Raw genomic sequence first — 6,000 nt, 5'->3', positions numbered from 1 at the left:
AATCTTTTCTTCCTTTGACTTCAATCTTGACTTTGACTTCGAAACACGGGGTGTTACAGTATAGACCTCTGACATCTTTTCGGATGTATAAGTCTCATGAATCGGAATAAAGTGAGCACTTTTTGTCAATCTATCCACAACTACCCATATAGCATCGTATCCGCGGTTGGTTTTGGGCAGTTTGGTCAACAAATCCATTGTAATTTGCTCCCATTTCCAAACTGGGATGTCCAACGGTTATAGCTTACCGTATGGCTTTTGGTGTTCTGCTTTGACTTGTAAACAGGTTAGACACCTCTCTACATACTTCATAACATCTCTTTTCATTCCGGGCCACCAATAGTTTTATTTCAAATCGTTATACAGTTTGGTTGCTCCCGGATGGATAGAATAACGAGATTTATGGGCTTCGTCAAGTATGAGCGCCTTGGCTCCGCACGAATTTGGAACCCATATTCTCCCAAAACGAGTCTTTAACCCTTGATTACCATCCGCCAATTCTTTCAGTTGGCCAACTATTCTTTCCTTCTTCACTTTTTCCTCATTCATTGCTTCAACTTGAGATTTCCGGATTTGTTCAAGTAAACCCGAGGTTACAATTAGTTGCATTGATCGCACTCGAATGGGCGTATAATCTACCTTTCGGCTCAACACATCCGCCACCACATTAGCCTTCCCCGGGTGGTAATGTATATCACAATCGAAATCTTTGACAGTTTCTAACCACCGCCTCTGTCTCATGTTTAATTCCCTCTAATCGAAGAAATATTTCAAGCTTTTATGGTCGGTAAAGATAGTGCATTTTACCCCATACAAATAATGCCTCCATATCTTTAAGGCAAACACTACCGCCGCCAACTCGAGATCGTGTGTAGGATAATTATTTTCATGAGTCTTTAGTTGTCTCGAGGCATAGGCTATAACCTTGCCCCATTGCATCAAAATGCACCAAGACCCGAATGTGACACATCCGAGTAAACTACCATATCATTAACTCCATCCGATAGTGTCAATACCGGAGCGTGGGTCAATTTTTCTTTAAGAGTTTGGAACGCCTTCTCTTGATCTTCGCCCCAAATAAACTTTTCGTCCTTACGGGTTAGTTTCGTCCGCGGCGTAGCAATCTTGGAGAAATCTTGTATGAATCTCCTATAATATCCTGCAAGCCCCAAGAAGCTTCTGATTTCCGAAGGATTCTTCGGTGGATTCCATCTTGCCACAACTTCTATTTTTGACGGTCTACCATGTGACAACCGTCACTTTTCCGTACATTCCGTACACTAAATGAACAATAATATGCGCTTTAATAACTATGCATGATCTAGTTTACGAGTCAAATGAATTTCTGATTACTGTTATATACATACAATGGCATTTCATGTTACAAGACTTTATTCGTTGCTACATGCAACACGAGATAGTTCAAATGATACACAGAACAGAATTGGCACCATTATCAGACAAACTAAAAATGCTGACGAAGTTCAGTACATAGACAGACAGTATTTTGAGGCCCAGTATAAGCTAGATGTGACACTCGAGGTTTTTCCGAACGATCACCTTGTAATATTTCGTGTGTATATAACTATTATTAAATGAAAACGTGACCTTTGTGCATGATATGTGATGTATGTATGTATTGTATATATATATGAGAGCCGAAACCACGACCCGTGACCATGACTCGCAACCGGGCGGTTGCGAGTGGGCCACTCGGTCTCGAGTGGGCCGTTGAGCCGAAACCGGTTTGGGCCGAAACCCCAAGCCCAACCCGAAAACACCCCTTGTATATATATCCCACCTTCTCCTCACTTTCCCTCATTTGTTACAACACATAAACCCACAACACTTCTATTTTCTCTCAACTAAGAAAACCCTCAAACAACAAACCATCCTCTCCTTCTCTTCTCGGTTCAAGCTTGGATCCCGGACAAGAAACTCGGACAAGTTCATCACCACTCATTCGGACACTTCATCTCTTCGGCTTCTTCCTTTATTTCGGCTCATTCTTCTCCTTCTCAACCGGTTAGTCATCATTATGTGCATAGGACTTATGTTGTGTATATGAAGTAGAAAATGCTTAGTTAGAAACATTATGTATGATTCTAGGGTGATTTGTGAAGTAAACTATATGTGAAAACCATTTATGTGTGAATACTTATGGCATGTTTAAAATGACTAGAAAATGGTGGTCTAAGAATGGGTATGGCTAACCAAACTATGCTTCTTTGTTTCTTGCAAGAATGATGATGTTTAACATAAGATTTTCGGCTATATAATGCATGTTTTCTTGTTTAGCATCATGATCTTGTCAAAATATGTGATTTTCGGTTCATAAATATGTGTTTATGTTGGCATGAAAACCCTAGAAAACTATGAATATAAGAAGAACTCGTTGAATGTTGGTTTGAAGATTTAAAATGGCAAAGTTTGATCCATATTTTTATTAAAGGCAGATTAGGAAAAGTGTTAGTGAAACCTTATTGGTAGTTTCCTAATCTGGGTCTGATTTCATATGTACAAATTGGACTGTCTTTTCTGCATCATCACGTGTGCATGAAAATGACAGTTTACGACTCGCAACGACAGCATTCCGACTCGAAACCACGCAGTTGCGACTCGCAACCATAGCATGACAAGTCGAAACCACGTGATTACGACTCGAGACTACAACGGTTGCGACTCGCAACCAAAACGTGACAACTCGAGACCACGGTTGCGACTCGCAACCACAGCGTGACAAGCCGAAATCTCCTGGTTGCGACTCGAGACCAGCTGGTTGCGAGTGGGCTGTCCATTTTAGTTATTGGGCCATTCTGTGTTAACTTGGGCTATCTGTTAAATGGACTATGTGTTGCTGTGTTCTGTTTGACTGTGTTACTGTTAGGGCCGGCCCAATAACCCCATGACTATTTACTTGTATGCATGTTATGTGCCTGTATATGTTCTTACGTGATTACTTGCATACCGAACCTGACCTATACCGGTAACCATGTTAGGACGTGGTGACCAACGTGATTGACAAGTAACCTAAACCTACCGAGCAACCCAAGGTGAGTTCACAACTTAAAAGCATGCGTCCCGGTGGTTTGGGACACGAGACTAACAACCCTATCCCCTGGTAAAAGGGGATACCATTTACATACCTTCCCTAGTTATTGGGAACAAAACTTACTTTTCCTTCCCGGGTATTGGGAAACCTTTTGGTTAATTACTGTTTATACGGAATGCAACTAACGGCACTAAACGAAACTCTATCACTCAAGTCCCTACTACAAATACCGATTAGTCGCCGGGTTAGGCGAGCGGGTTATTAGTTGATAGCGCTATTTAGGTGTTTACCAGCCTCACACCGTGCCCTGGTTTGGGACGGTCGTGAACTAATGTACTCAGAAATCCGTCAATGATGATAGAACATTGACATCGGGGCATCCTGCGGATACGCAACGGTTACCTAGTGTTCGGTATTGGAAAAACAGTTTAGTCGCTAACTTTTGGGGTAGCTCCCCAGGGCAAGTATAAACGGATAAATTAACCGGTGAAGCAAAGTTTTTGGAAATTAAAACTGGACAACTAGTGAACTCACTCAGCATTATTGTTGACCCCCCTTACTGCATGCTTTGCAGGTAACCAGTGACGAAGGAGCTTGCAGCTTGGGAACGTGTAGTGTCTGTTCACCCTTGTGTTGGGTGTTACCTTATTTTGAATCATGAACTTTGTTTTAAACTACCTTACTTATGCTTCCGCTACTTATTACTGTTTTGAACTTAAAACTTTAAACTCTGAACTTAATATTTGCTAAGCTTATGAATAGTAAGTATTACTTTTGTTATCAACTTAAGTATTCGGTATAATTGGTGGCTGGATCCTGGTCAGTCACGCCCCCGAAGCGGGTGTTATCCGCAGGTGGATTTTGGGGGTGTGACAGATTGGTATCAGAGCCATTGGTTATAGTGAACTTGGTTTTAAAAAGGGGAAAATCTTTTTGGAGAAAACCAGACTATAACCCGTGACTCACGACGACACTACACTCCAAGTGCAAGGCTCGACACATTTGACCTCATAGCTCGGACCAGTGTTTACTTGTTTGCTTTATGTTTCCTGTTATACGTACTAGTGTGCCTAAACTAGATAGATACACCTCTCTCTTCTATCTCATTCTCGCTACACTACGGCATCACACTCATACTGTGTTTTCTGGTTATGAAGACAATGAGTGGACGCGGAAGAGGAAACATTAACATGACGCAGGCTCAGTTCACTAACCTGCTCAACACAGTGGCTGCAGCTTTCGCAGCTCACCCTTTAGGTAAGCTCGTTGTTTTAGGATGTTTAGATCCTACCGCCACATCGACTTTTCGCCTCTAAACCTATACGCTTCGCTTCTCACGAACAGGTCAGCATGCACCTGCGCAACCACCAGTGTGTACTTTCAAAACTTTCATGGACTGCAAGCCTCTCCCTTTCAACGGCACTGAGGGTGCCATAGGTCTTCTGCATTGGATTGAGAAAATTGAAGCTGTTTTTGCTGTTTGCGAGTGTCCCCCTGCAAATTGGGTGAAATTTGCTACTGCTACGCTTGAAGGAAGCGCGCTTTCTTGGTGGAAGGCGCAGATTCAGATGTTTGGGTTGGAAACTGCTAATGCTACCGCATGGGAGGATTTCAAGGATATGATTAAGGATGAATACTGTCATCGGGATGACATCCACAAGCTTGAGAACGAGTACTACGAGCTCAAGATGGTTGGGTCAGAGATTGAAACTTACACCAAGCTGTCTAATGACTATGCTGCTCTCTGCCCAAACATGTCACGACCAATGTACCGAAGGATCGAACTGTATATCAAAGGTTTGGCTCCAGAGATTCGAAGCCATGTCACTTCAGCCAACCACACTACCATTCAGCCGATTGTTCGACTTGCTCACAAACTCACTGATCAGGCTGTAGAGGAGGGCAGGCTGCCCAAAAGGATCAGTGCTACCGTCGGAACTTCTAGTGACAGCAAGCGCAAGTGGGAAGGAAGTCAAAGCAAGGATGCTAACCCCACTCAGGCCCCAGCGCAGCAAAGGAAAACTGAAAACAACAAAGGCACCCAGCAACAGGGTGGCTACCGGGGAAGCTACCCTAAGTGCAACAAGTGTAACAAGCACCACAATGGGGCATGTAACAAGGGCCAGTGTCAGCGATGCCACAAGATGGGGCACGACGCCAAGGATTGTCGAAGTCAGTTCCCAGCTAGACAGAATCAGCAACAACCCCAACAGCAACAGCAGCAGGGAAACAACCGGGCATGTTTTAAGTGTGGAGCTGAGGGGCACTTTAAGAAGGATTGCCCTGAACTGAATCAGAACCGCAACAATAATCAGGGAGCTGGGAACAACAATCAGAACAACAATGCTGGGAATGGTGCTAGAGGAAGAGCTTTCGTGATTGGAGCTGGTGAAGCAAGGAATGACCCCAATGTCGTGGCGGGTAAGTTCCTACTCGATGATCGTTATGTTTCTGTGTTATTTGATTCCGGTGCCGATGCTAGTTATGTATCCCTACGTATTAGTAAGAAGCTTAAGCGTCCGCTTTCGTTACTAAGTTCTCCTCATGTCGTCGAGTTAGCTAATGGTAGAAACATCGAGGCCTCACATGTTGTCAAAAGCTGCAAACTAGAGTTGTCTGGTCAGACATTTACTATCGATCTTTTCCCTGTTACTCTTGGAAGCTTCGACGTCGTTATTGGTATGGATTGGTTATCCAAGCATCGCGCTGAGATCCTCTGTCAAGAGAAAGCAGTTCGTATTCCTCGCCGTTCTGGCAGACCCCTCATTGTACAAGGTAGCAAAGGTGGAGAAATCTCCGGCGTTATCTCTTTCTTGAAAGCCCAGAAGTGTTTACAAAAAGGGCACACCGCTATCCTAGCATTTGTTACCAACACGCAGGAAAAGGAGAAGAGGATTGAAGATTTTCCAGTAGTGCGTGACTACCCCGAGGTATTTCCTGAGGAATTA

Source organism: Helianthus annuus, chromosome 11, assembly GCF_002127325.2.
Source record: "Helianthus annuus cultivar XRQ/B chromosome 11, HanXRQr2.0-SUNRISE, whole genome shotgun sequence".
In the NCBI taxonomy this organism is placed as follows: domain Eukaryota; kingdom Viridiplantae; phylum Streptophyta; class Magnoliopsida; order Asterales; family Asteraceae; genus Helianthus; species Helianthus annuus.
This window is presented reverse-complemented; position numbering follows the sequence as displayed.